At 38.7% G+C, this 14,629-nt stretch overlaps 1 pseudogene; it reads right to left on the reverse strand.

Moving 5' to 3' along the window:
* Nucleotides 1-5,618: 5,618 nt before the first annotated feature.
* On the reverse strand, nt 5,619-6,556 carry LOC125124022 (olfactory receptor 1052-like; annotated as a pseudogene).
* Nucleotides 6,557-14,629: the final 8,073 nt, after the last annotated feature.

A 14,629-nucleotide genomic window follows, 5' to 3' on the forward strand; every position in this document is an offset into this window, starting at 1 on the left:
CTTGTAGTCAGACATAGCCCTCGATATATCAGGTCAATATGTTTCTCATGCTGTGGGATTTCGTTGTTGTTGTTTCTGTTCTGCCAATTATTCAGAGAGCTACTTTAAAACATCCAGATGTATTTGTGAATTTTATGATCTTACTTTCACAACCTCTCTTAGAAGTATTCTGAAGTAAGTTATTAAGCAAATATAAAGTGAACACTGTAGTCCCTTTCTATCTGGCTTGTTACTTTGCCATTAAGGAATACTCCTTTTTATAAATAACGTTACCACTTAATATTTGCTTTTTCAGATATTCATATAGTTACATCAGCCTAGAAAAATTGAATAATGCAATCTTGATTAATTGAACAGTACATAATAAGGAGAAAACAGAATTCAAGAGGAAAAACTTAAATCTAATAATGTGGATACTCCAAGTAAAATCAGCTATGCCAATTACTACCTACCAAAAACACAGGCTGACAAACTAAGTCAGGGTTTATTGACCTTGGCGTTATTGCCATTTGGGGCTGGATGATTTTTGTTATGAAGACAGGTCAACACTAAATGCCAGCAACATCCCCCTTTCCCAGTTGGTACAACTAAAAATTGTTAAATAGCCCCTGGACTGGTTTGGGGTTAGGCTATATTTTTCCTCTGGTGTGTTTCCTTGGTTGGAGTGTAGATTTCCAAGGTGTTGGTTAGAAGGTAGGAGATGGGCCTCCCTCTTTCTTTCTCTGTCTTTCTCTCTCCCCAGCCCTTGAACACAGTGGACAATTTCGTTTTAACTCTTTGGAGCTGTGAACTGAGCCTCCTGCCCTACACATCTTCAAATTACGGCAAGTATCTTGAAAGTATGTCGAGTGGTTACTGGCCTTGTGTCTGATGCAGACTTCTACCTCTGGAGGGGTGTTAGCAACCACGAACCCAGAGATTGAGAGATAGATTTCACCTTGTCTTTCCAGCGCAGTCTGAATCTCCAGAGTCTGCATCTCCTTGTGCTTCAGAGAGAAAGTTCTAGCCCTTTCTGCGCCTGGATCAAAGGGTGGCAGATGTTTTGAGGAGGAGTCTTACATGACATTTGTGGCCGATGCTCCACTCTAGCTGGCCTTGATGTCTTCTGAACACCTCAAGAATGTAAGAGATTTCAATCTGCCTCTGTAGCCCAGAACTAAGCTTCTTATTCTCTCTCCCTGCCCCCTCCTTCTCCCTACCGTCAAACTTGCTGTGGGGAAAAGCAGCTGTGAGGCTAAGCTTCAACACTGCTCAGTTCATCTTGTCAGCCCACAAGACTGATAAAGTCTCACTGTGGATCTTTTTCCCAGAGCAGTCACAGGACCACAGGTTCACAGTCAGGAGCCCCTCCGTTGGGTGGGTTGCAACCTTTAATATTCGTGTTGTTTGAGACCCTACCAAAACTTTCTCTCTGCTTTTCAAAAGTTCTCTTTTTTGTTGTTGTTTTCGGTTTTTTGTTTGGGTCGCTTTTCATCTTTTCAAGTGTAATTGGCATATAGTTGATTTGCAATGCTGTGGATGTGACCATCTCTGCTGTACAGCAAAGTGATTCAGTTATACATATATAGACATCCATTTTTTTTTCAGCTTCTTTTCCCATATAGATTATCACAGTGAAGTCCTCCTTTTAAGTCAGTCTTTATATCTGTTATCTATTGTCTATTTGTGCTTCTATGTGGTTATTTACTTATTTGGTTTCCTGGCTTGTAAAGACCCACAGTACTGCTAATTCCCTGAGAGGAGCTAGAACCATGTGTTTTCAAACCTTGCAAAGTATCTGCTGAAAGCTCTGTTGGTTCTTCTGAACATTTGCAGAAGCCGCCATGGACCGCAAGCCTGCATTTTTCAAGTGTGCCCTGAATCAGTAAGACAAAAATCAGCTCACGTGTCTAAGGTTACTCCTGTTCAAATTCCGAATTATCTTATTTTTCTTGTGACTTTTGTACAAATGTTGTTTGAATCACATCCATCCATCCAGAAATAAAGGTGGTCTCTCATCTGATAATCATCTTTCCCTATGTTTTCACAACCTTTTTATTTTGAAACCTGTCAACCTTACAGAAGAATCTGAAGGATAATACAAATTGGCAAGAATAGTAAACAACCACTCAATTGTACCACTTACCTATATATACCAACTGGACTTACATTTGCTTTATCACTCTCTCAGTCCCTCTCTCTCATCTCATTTATATATAGGCAGAAAATTCTATTGACATACAGAACTTAATATCTATTTTTTTCTCTTAATTAATTAATTTACTTATTTTATTTATTTATTTTTTTTTATTATTTTCCCACTGTACAGCAAGGGGATCAAGTTATTCTTACATGTATACATTACAATTACATTTTTTCCCCCACCCTTTCTTCTGTTGCAACATGAGTATCTAGACAAAGTTCTCAATGCTATTCAGCAGGATCTCCTTGTAAATCTATTCTAAGTTGTGTCTGATAAGCCCAAGCTCCCGATCCCTCCCACTCCCTCCCCCTCCCATCAGGCAGCCACAAGTCTCTTCTCCAAGTCCATGATTTTCTTTTCTGAGGAGATGTTCATTTGTGCTGGATATTAGATCCCAGTTATAAGTGATATCATATGGTGTTTGTCTTTGTCCTTCTGACTCATTTCACTCAGGATGAGATTCTCTAGTTCCATCCATGTTGCTGCAAATGGCATGATGTCATTCTTTTTATGGCTGAGTAGTATTCCATTGTGTATATATACCACATCTTCCTAATCCAACCATCTGTCGATGGACATTTGGGTTGTTTCCATGTCCTGGCTATTATGAATAGTGCAGCAATGAACATGCAGGTGCTTTATCATACTAGTGTCACAGGTACAAAAGCTCCCACTCATGTAAACCCTTTCTTTTTAAAACATACATAGTTTTGTAAATGAAAAATAAATGTATATACATATATGTATTTAAGCATAATAATGATATAATAGGTATTCATACTTTCTCAAATTTTGAGAGCTAATATTAGGTGGAATATTCATCTTCTCATACTATTCTAAGCTCTAGTCAATGTGCTATATCACATAGTTTTGCTTTGCAGAATTTTGACTCATGTTATTTAAAGTTTGAGGTCCTTGAAGTTGACAGAATCATGCACCTTTATATATTTTTCTTTCTTATAGAATTTCTTCTCTTAACAGATGCTAAAATTAGTAAACACTGTATTTACATCTATTCTGTATCTAAATTTATATACATAGAGCTAGCTAGCTAGCTATCATTATCTATCTCATTTGGCTACCTATCTAGCTATGAAACTTTGAAGTGGTATGTTTACTCTCTCTCTACAGGTAAAGAAATTGGGTTAAGGGAGTTTAAGTATCGTGTTCGCTGTTATAGAATTAGTACACACTCTCTTTTGATATGTTTTGGGACTTTTTCTTGCTCTCATCCTGAGTTCAACCTTGGAAACTGTGTGTGCTTGAAGATAATACATATATCGTAGGTCTCTGAATGTGTTACCACGTATTGTTTACTCCCTGTTGAAATAGTTTTGGCATCATCTTTGACTCCTCTCTCCCTCACCATCTTGCCAGGAGGAATATCAAAATAAATCCTGTGTTTGATTTTCTCATATTTCCCTAACATGAGAAACGGCTCTGGCCTAACATGCCATCAATTCTTAGCTTACTTGTTGTGCAGCCTCCTGTCCGAGCCTCTGCCTGCCACGCTTGCCATTTTCTGGTCTATTATCAATAGTTCAGCCAGAGTGAGCTTGTTAAGATATGAGTTGCATCCTGTCTCTGTTTTGTCTGACTCCCTCCTGTGCATTTTTCTTTACTCGGATTCAAACCTCATGCATGTACCAGTCATAGTTTGGGCCCCTTTTCCTCTCTGGCAACATCTCTTGCTTCAATTTTTCTCTCTTTCTTCAGTTCTCAGCTTCTGTTAGCTCCTGAACATTCTAGGAAACCTCTCATCTCTTTTTCATTGTTCTTGGCTATATACACCTCCTAGAAATTTCCTTTAGCAATTCTAATGATGGGAAGATATTATATCTATTTTTTCTCTTATCCAATTTATCTGACTAATGACACAGGTTCAAATCCTCCCAGTCATGTAAACCTTTTTGTTCTAAAAAAAAAAAAAAAAAAAAAAAGGATGAAAGCTAAAAGCAAGAAAGAAAAAGGAAAAAGAAGCCCTAAACCCTAATCATTTCTCAAGTCTGTGGATAATTTTCATGAACTATCCCTTGAATCTTGGAGTAACTTTTTCTTAATATGTTCTTTGATTTTCCGAAATGTTAGTAACAGTGACATTGTGGAAGCGTATGTTTGCATTTCATTTATGGTTTCATTTATTAGCCATTGAGAGAGTCTAAAACATATTATACTGGCATTAAAAGGCTTTCATACATGTGGCATTAAATAACTTTGGAGATTTATTTTCGGCGATGTTTGCTTTAAAATTCCATGCTAGAGTCAAATTCATTTATTTTCCTATATTTTAATTGTCCTTCCTCTTTACCATATCGTTCCGTTGCCTGATCCTCTTAACAGCTTTTGCCCATACCTTAAATCTATTTAGGTTTGGAAAACAAGGTAACTGGTACAATAAAAGTACTCAATCAAAATGTGTTGAGGAGTTCCCGTTGTGGCTCAGCAGTGATGAATCCAACTAGTATCCAGGAGGATGTAGGTCCCATCCTTGGCCACTCAATGGGTTACAGATCTGGTGTTGCCTAGGGCTACAGCCTAAGTTGCAGAGGTGGGTCCTATCCTGTGTTACTGTGGCAGAGGCATAGGCCAGCAGCTGTAGCTCTGATTTAACCCCTATAGCCTGGGAACTTCCACATGTTGCATAAACAGCTCTAAAAAAAAAAATTGTTGAATGAACAAACTATAACTAATGAGAGATATTTTGTCTATAGCTATTTTTCTAAGATACTATTAAACTATGAAATTTAAATACATAATAGGGAGTTCCCATTATGGCGCAGCAAAAACGAATCTGACGAGGAACCTTGAGGTCGTGGGTTTGATCCCTTGCCTCTCTCAGTGGATTGAGGATCCATCATTGCTGTGAGCTGCGGTGAAGTTTGCAGACGCAGCTCTGATCTGGCATTGCTGTGGCTGTGGTGTAGGCCGGCAGCTGTAGCTCCTATTAGACCCCTAGCCTGGGAACCTCCGTATGCTACGTGTGCAGCTCTAAAAAGTCAAAAGATAATAAATAAATAAATAAATAAATAAATAAATAAATAAATAAATAATTGAATAATAGATTTTTTACTTTGATGGGATTTTTAGAACAAAAAATAATGGTATATCGATGAAAACCATGCTAAGGAAACATTTCCATTTCTCTCTGCGATAACGTTGCATTTGATACATGCTTATTGCTGGACTATTCTTCTGATTTGAGTCAATGTCAGATCCTTTAAAATCCATGGTGAGCTCTTTCAGAGTTTATCATGGGATTTTTTTTTAGGAAAAAAATATCAGCTCTTTTGAGAATGAAACTATTAAGTCACAAAACAATGAAGGGTAAAATGGAGTGATTTTCTGTCTTCAGGTCAACCTCTGTGGTCATATCTGTGATATAGAAAGTCTATTTTCAGGTTACTGTTAGGTTTGCAAAGCCATAGAGAAGACTGGCTCACGCTGAGGTTCTCTTCCGCCATAGAGACCATTTCGCTGCCTCTTTCACATCCTTATTCCTCAGACTATAAATCAGTGGGTTTAGCATGGGGATCACCAGTGTATAAAACACAGCAGAGACCTTCTCCTGGTCCAGGGAATACTGAGAGCTTGGCTGGATGTAACTGAAGGTCACAGACCCATAGAATAAGGTCACAGCGGTCAGGTGGGAGGCACACGTGGAGAAGGCCTTGCGCCTCCTTCAGCTGAGCGGATTCTCTGGATGGCAGTGATGACGCAGGTGTAAGAGACCATGATGGTCATCAAAGTGAACATTGCGATGACCCCAGAGAATATCAAAAGCAGCAGTTCATTGTTCTGGGCATCTGAGCAGGAAAGTCTCAGAAGAGGAGGAATGTCACAGAAAGAGTGATTCACAGGGTTAGGACCACAGAAATCTAGTCTGAGCAAACCTATTGTGTGCGTCAGGGAGTTAATGAGTCCTCCCAAGTAAGACGCAAGAACCATCCAAATACAAACCTTTTGGGTCATAATAACGGTATACAGCAAGGGGCTGGCTATTGCTACATAGCGGTCATAAGCCATCATGGACAGGAGGATGCCTTCCGTGGTGACCTAGACTGCAAAAAAGAAACTCTGCAGAACACAGCCAGAAAATGTGCTGGACGTGTGTTTTGAAAGGAAGTGGACCAACATTTTAGGAGCAAAGACAGTAGAGTAGCAGATATCACAAAAAGAGAGGTGGCTAAGGAAGAAGTACATGGGTGTATGAAGTTGGGCATTCAGCCAGATCAACATAATCATGCCCCCATTACCCACCAGAGTGATAAAATAAATAAGGGTAAAAAGCAGAAAGAGAGGGATCTGCAAATTAGGATTTTCAGTTAAACCTACCAGAAGGAATTCCTTCACGCCTGTATGATTCCAGCCGGCCATGCATTCAGGTTTGGATAGCTCTTTAGCTGCATAACAAGATGAAAAAAATATGTATCTGATCACCATAATCTGGTATCTGTAATAGCTGGGGATTTTCAGGTTTACCCTGTAGTTAGACGAAAAAAGAAATTAACATCAGAAGTGTACCGTATGTGTCCTAAATAATTCATTTACAGTCACTCAAATTTTTGGAATGAGAGATTATTTTATCCCTTTCTTCTCAGTTTCCACACCACTGAAGTTGGGATTAGAGGATTCTCTTCTATCATGAAGATATTAATAGGTAGAACTGACATTCTAATGCCTCCTGCCAACCCCCTGACGCAGTCATATATGTACAAGGGGTCTGTTTACATGGGTTACAAACTACGGCCCACTGTGATGGAAATGATTTCCTCTCTGTGGCTGACCTCCTCCTGTGTTTTCACACACAGTTGACTCATGACACTGTCTTTCATAATATTCAGCTCCCTTCCTTTATAAATCTCAAAGAACAGAACTTTTTTTTTCTTTTTTTCTTTTTTGTCTTTTTTTGCTATTTCTTTGGGCCGTTTCCGCAGCATATGGAGGTTCCCAGGCTAGGGGTCGAATCGGAGCTGTAGCCACCGGCCTATGCCAGAGCCACAGCAACGCAGGATCCGAGCCGCGTCTGCAACCTACACCACAGCTCACGGCAACGCCGGATCGTCAACCCACTGAGCAAGGGCAGGGACCGAACCCGCAACCTCATGGTTCCTAGTCGGATTCGTTAACCACTGCGCCACGACGGGAACTCCCTTTTTTTCTTTTTCTGACCTCACCTTATGCTCAGCTTCCCCACGTGGACAATCATGCAGTGGCTGTGCCTCCTGGGAAAGGTGAGTCAGGATGTCAGGAGATATGTTTCTACAATATTTTCTTAGCCTCTTTGCTCCTATTTTCTATACTAAATTTTCCATCTTGTCCAGCTTTACTTTACTCCATGTTCCTGCTTGAAAAACAGTCGCAGTGTGGGTAAATGACTTAAGCTTAAGAACAAAGACCAAAAGGCATAAGTTATTCAAGTGGTCAGCTGAATGAGGACAAAATGTGTTGGTCTAGGCATGCCTGATCTGTGCAGATAGGCACACCATTTGCACAGCATGATATGTCTTCTCAAGAATAAGAGGAAGGTCAGCCTCATGGCCCCAAGGGGTTTATGAGGGGTTGTTAGCCGGATATGCATCAGCAAGGAGAACCGAGGTGCAAAGCTAGGCACACCCACAAGGGTTGCCTAGATAGGTGTACCATTTGCAGAAGCACAATGATGATTCTCTAGATGCTATGCATAGATAGTTAATGCCAAGCTTTCTCAAATGCTAATGACTGCTAAATGCCTAAAGGTCAGAATAAAAGCTTAGCCATCTACCAGCTATGTGACTTTTAAAATAATAAAAGAACTTTTAAAATAGTAATAAAAACCCCCCTATATCCTGCACCTACAAACTCCTCCTCACTTGATATCATCCTAAAGAGCCGTGTGGTTTCTTGAGGCGGCGCTCTTGGTCCCTGAGACCTTGAGTCCCCTGTTCCCACCTTTAATTAAGAGAACTGTCTCTGTGTCTTGTTTTATGGTAACTTTTTCTTAAGTTTCACAGCACCCGTTCTTCAGCCCTCACCCACTGAGCTGGTCTCAGCCTCAGGAGAAAGAAGTAAAGCAAGTTTTCACTTACTATTTCATATTAAAACCAATCAAAGAAAACAGCAGTGCAATTTCTCTTGAAAATTCCTTCCTTTCATACCTTTGTATGTACCTTCTCATCTCTGGATTTTATTAGCATTTAAACAATAAACCCGAAAATTCACCGTAAGGAGGAACAATATGCCTTTAACGTGTCTATGCTGGTCAGATATGTCCTGCTTTCAAAATGTAGGCTGCCACTAAGTTTCATTTTTTTTTTTTTACATGATAGAATACGAATTCAACAATATTTGTGGTGCAATATCAATAAGTTAATCCATTCATGTGTACTTTTGAACATTCAATAAATAGGTATTACTTACTACCTACGCCAAGAAATGTGTATTTGCTAGAGGTGAGGCAGTGAACACGAAAAATGTCATAGTGTCAAGGAGCTTACCTGTTGGTAAGTACTAGGAAGAAAAGTAACGGCGAGGATGACTAGAAAGAGATGGTAGGTGCTCGAATAGAGTGTTTCCTCTTGCTACTGTAATAAGTTTGCAACAATTGGTGGCTTCAAAGAATAAACATGCCTTTTATGCAAGGTGCCATGTTAGGCATTAACCATCTCAGGAAGGATATTTGAGTTGTGCTCTTATGGAACTTGAGGATGACAGAAATCAGGACGTGGGTGAGCTTGGGAAGCAGTCCTCAGGGTCTTGTAAATCAAAACCCAAATCTTCATTCTATTAGTACAGAGGCTCATCACCCACAGGCTAAGATATTAAGTTAGATCCTGTCTACACCCGCTTAAGATAAATGGAATTGGGAAGCAATATCAATCCAAGTCTAACTCCTTCTGGGAACAAGAGGAAATAATTGTTGGAAATAACGAACATTTTTTTTTCTGTTAATAAAACCCAGAATGCAAAATACAGAATCAGGGTTTTATAATTCAGCCTGGTTAGTATAACGGGGACATCACATTCTTGGAGTATATTAGAATTATGATGGTTGAGTTCCGATATAGCTCTTCCTTTGAGCTGTTTTATGTTCCATCTATCCAAAATAAATCATAAAAATAAATGAAGACCACAGAGTTTATGTAAGTTACCTATTTATCATTTAGAGAAAGAGGGAAAAATGGAGTTCCTATGTCAGTGTAACCAGCATTAGTTTCCCCATGGAAGATGTAGCAATGATTTGATACATGATATTGATATGCATGATACTGACGAACGTGTGTCAACACCAGGACACATAAAAGCCACGTATGTGAGTCCCATGAATTAGCAGGAAGAGTTCTAGCAACAGTTTTATCTATTGAATGACAGGAGAAAAATATAAGTAGAGAAAAGTGTTACCAGGGATCAAGGTATGATTTTTCTCTCCTGTTAGAATTGCAACTAGAACACAGAATCATTCTGTCACTAAATGCAGGACTTGGTATTTGTTTGTTTTAAAAAATATGAAATTCCTTCACAGTAATTTGTTGTTGGCTTATGACTCCAAAAAGACATTAGAAAATATGCTATCCTAAAGGATCAAGGACATAGCAAGTAGGGTATTGGTGAGAGAAGTCACAAAGTTAAAGCATTTATCACAATAATAAAAAGGGATTCTAGCCAAACACCTAAAAGAATCAATAATTTTCCAAAAATGATCTCTCTATGCTGTAAACCAAAACAGAACTATTTCACTATATGTTCTCATGGAGATTCACTCTCCAAATATGACTATGTTTTCATCATATTTATAACTGAAATTATTATAAACTATTATGTGGAAATATTACATTTCATTTATCATTTATATTATTGTACAAGTTATTACAGAAAATTATATACAGACATGTTATAACTGACTACATTATCTATGAACTATGTTATTTATAAATTCATAAGTATATTAATTTCTAAATGTATAAACATATACTTTAAAGTAATATAAACTGAATGATTTATTTATTTATTTATTTTGCTTTTTAGGGTCCTACCTGCAGCATATAGATTTTCCCAGGATAGGGGGCAAATTGGAGCTGCAATTGCCATCTACACCACAGCCACAGCAATGCTGGATCCAAGCCACATCTGCAACCCACATCACAGCTCAGGGCAATGCCTGATCCTTAACCCATTGAGTGACCCGGGGCAGAACCCGCATCCTCATGGATACTAGTTGGTTTCATTACCGATGAGCCACAACAGGAACTCCTAAACTAAATGATTTATTATGAAAAACCGTTTATAAGACAAAAAGAAGTAAAAACTTCAAACACACATGCACAAAAAAACTTAACAATCATAAATAAAAACTAAAAAAAAAAATCTCTATCAACAACAATCACTTTAAGAATGAAAAACCCACAACTATATATCTTAGGTAGTCTAGTTTTAAATAACACATATTTATTTGTAGACTACTTTATTCGGGCACACTGGAGTTGAACTGGGGAGAAGTAGGAGCTATGGCAGTAAAAGCAGGCTTAAGCCATGGAAATCATTATCTGTGTCCATGCTCAGGTTTTGTTTCAGACAGCATGCAATAGCAAGCTCAAGGAAAGCAGAAAATAATTCTTTAAATATTGTATTGGAACTATTATATAAATGGAGGTCTACAAGATTTCCAGAAACTATATTTTTGTAATTTTATATTTTTGTAAATTTATTGATGTCTAGTTGGTTTACAGTGGTGTGATAATTTCTGTGGTACAAAGAAGTGATTTACTTATACATGTACACACATCTATTCTCTTTCAAATTCCCTTTTTTTTGTCTTTTTGCCTTTTCTAGGGCCGCTTCCGTGGCATATGGAGATTCCCAGGCTAGTGGTCCAATCAGAGCCGTAGCCACTACGCCAGAGCCACAGCAACTCAGGATCCGAGCCGTGTCTGCAACCTACACCACAGCTCACAGTAACGCCGGATCCTTAACCCACTGAGCAAGGCCAGGGATCGAACCCGCAACCTCATGGTTCCTAGTCAGATTCATTAACCAATGCGCCACGACGGGAACTCCTCTCTTTCAAATTCTTTTCCTGCATGGTTTATTACAGAATATTGGGTAGAGTACTCTGTGCTATATAGCTGCTCCCCTTTGGCCAGTCATTCCATTTAAAACAGTGTGCATGTGCTAATCTCAAACCCCCAATCCACTCCCACCAGCCTGTCCCTTTTGATAATCCTAAATTTTCCCAAGTCTGTGACTCTTTCTGTTCTGCAAATAAGTGCATTTGTATCCTTTTTTTAGATTCCACATATAAGAAACTGCTATCAATAAGCTAGGGAAGAAATGATATTCCTTGTACATTTCCTTGCCAAATACATTGCAATTCTGCAACATTCCACTTTCCATAAAATATCTCGAATTTTCCATACATGTGCAAATGACTTTGACCGCATAAACCATATATGAAATACCATGAACATACACACACACACACACGCGAAAATATTGAACATAAATATAAACAGTGTCATTTTTCCACAAAAAGAGAAAGAAAGCTTTTGAAAGATAAACACAAGTTAGGAAATCATTATCTGGCTATTTGGGAATAAGGCTGAAGTCTTATGACTGGTAACTGATGCTTTTTTTAGTGTGGAGATAGCAGGAAACGTCAAAAATTTAAAGAAAACGGGCTCTCCTGTCATGGGTCAGCAGTAAGGAGCCTTACTAGTATCCCTGAGGATGCAGGTTTGATCCCTGGACTTGCTCAGTGGGTTAAGGATATAGTGTTGCTGTGAGCTGTGGTGTAGGTGGCAGATGGGGCTCAGATCACACTTTGCTATGGCTGTTGCTTAGGCCAGCTGCTACAGCTCCAATTCAACTCCTAGCCTGGCAACTTCCATATGCTGTAGGTTCAGTCCTAAAAAGACTGAAAAAAAAATTTTTTTTAAAGAAACATCTACCATTACTTCCTCAACATACTCACAATTAAGCAAATCGAGTAAGCAGAATATTCAGAGAACAGGTTTTCAAGATTCTTAAAGGACTTATCATTGAGAGTAGAACTTTTATTATTGTTGCTTCTTTTTCTTTTGGGGACACAAGCAGTAGCACCTTGTGTAAATGTGAATCTCAGATGTCCACAGGCTGGATCATTAGCATCTTTTTTGAAAGTAATCAGAGCTTCAGTTCCTCTCAAAAGCTGTTCAGTAGGTGCCTCAGCTCTCACTGTGATAAAATATACTTTCCTTTATAAATAAAACAATCTTAAAAATGGGTATGTTCTCTAAAACTCAAAAACCTTGGGATAAGGCACAACACAGAGAATAAATGTAATTGTGGAAACCAGGGAATATGATCCAATGACATAGACAGTGCTCAGAGAAATACTCAAGTGTTCTAATGAGGAAGCAGCTGAAGGTTTTTTCCTATAAAATGGTAACATTCATACATGCTTTATCTACTTCATTGATTCATTATGAAATTAATATAAATTAATGCATGACATTATACTCCCAAACCTTTAATAATCATTCTATTAAAGTTTTATGAGTGATTACACAGACACAGACACACACAGAGAATTAAAGTGCATGCCTTCCTTTTGGCTTATTAATATAAACATTATATCCAGATCCCCACATATCATTCACGAAATTCTAGCGATATTGGATTTAAAGTTGCCAAGGGCACTCAAGTTACCTTTATTTTTATCTTATCTATGGTAAGAGAGAATGCTGAGAAGCTTATTACATTTAAGTCATAAGAAAGTAATACAACATGGAGCTCCCGTCACGGCGCAGTGGTTAATGAATCCAACTAGGAACCATGAGGTTGCAGGTTCGATCCCTGCCCTTGCTTGGTGGGTTGATGATCCGATGTTGCCGTGAGCTGTGGTGTAGGTCGCAGACACGGCTCAGATCCTGTGTTGCTGTGGCTGTGATGTAGGCTGGCAGCTACATCTCCGATTGGATCCCTAGCCTGGGAACCTCCATATGCCATGGGAGCGGCCCAAGAAATGGCAAAAAGACAAAAAAAAAAGGTAATACAACATACAAACTAAAAAAGTAAAACCTATGCTCCCTCTGTAAAAATACCTACATTTTAAATGAACATCTCTAATTCAGGTCAGAAATAATGTGCCAGTTCTCCATCTTGATGGCCCTTTATGCTGAGCTCTGGAGGTCAGGAGTAAATGAGTTTGATGGCCTGAGTTGAAAAATACCAATTTTTCTAAAACATCAGACCAAAAAAAATGTTATATTTAAAGGATAAAGTAAATATTTATCTCCCAAGAAGTATACCCATGAGTAAATTTTGTTTTCTCAGAAGTAAATAAAACATATTTTCTTGAAACATGTAAGATAATGTTTTCCATGTTAATAGCATAAGGCTAGAGATTTGGAGAGAATATTGGTTGATAATTCATACATTCTTTTAGCTGGCTGCAAAATTTGTTCAGTATGGTGGGCAGGACATGCTGTAATTTATAACTGACACATTGCTATTGTTTGTAATTAAATATACATATGTTCTATTACATGGTTATACAAATTTATTCCCCCATGTGTAAAAAAACCCTAGGATTTGGAGTTCCCACTGTGGTGTAAAGGGTTCAGCGGCACCTCTGCAGAGACAGGACTCAGGTCTGATCCCCTGCCTGGCACAGTGGGCTAAAGGATTTAATTGCTTTTTGGCAGTTACTGCATTTGTGGCATAGCTCAAAACTGTGGCTCGGATCTGATCCTAGTGGCTCCTCAGGTTAAGATCTAGTGTTGTCACTGCTGTGGTTCAGGTCACTGCTGTGGCACAGGTTTAATTACTGGCCCCAGAACTTCGTATGTCCTGGGAGTAGCAAAATTAAATAAGCAAGTAAGTAAGTAAATAAATAAATAAATAAAGCGACCACAGAAAATGCCTCATGATTTAAGCTTCAAAATTGATCCCAGAGAGAGAAGTGTTCATACTTCAATTAGTTTGCATTGTCAATCTACAGAATACAAAGGTCAGTGCAATCATTCACCTCTTCCTGAAGCCAGAGCCTCAAAGATTATGTCAATAACATTTGTGCAAATAATTCGTAATGTGTATAGTATATAACCTTTGTGATTCTCCCAAACATGTTTGGTGTTCACACACGTCCACCGTGAGTGGAGAAGGAGAGGCTCTATCACAGGACTCAGCCTAGCCCAAAGGAAAGCAATATCCTATAACGTCACTCTGCTCTACTATTAAAGAGACTACTGATATGTGTGCCTTATACCTCACTTTCTGAGAGCCGGTGAAAGCATCATCATCTATTAGGGGTTGTGTCAAACTTCCCTGGTGGAAAACGTATCGTAAGTGTAGAATCTAGACTTATTTTCCCAAATACAGAAAGCTGGATTTACTCATTCATCCATCCACTGACGTGTGTAATAATTTATTAATTACATACATAATGAAGATGTGCTAAAACCAGGTGCTGCATAGAGGTTAGAAGAATCAACC

This window comes from Phacochoerus africanus, chromosome 4 (genome assembly GCF_016906955.1).
Source record: "Phacochoerus africanus isolate WHEZ1 chromosome 4, ROS_Pafr_v1, whole genome shotgun sequence".
NCBI lineage: Eukaryota > Metazoa > Chordata > Mammalia > Artiodactyla > Suidae > Phacochoerus > Phacochoerus africanus.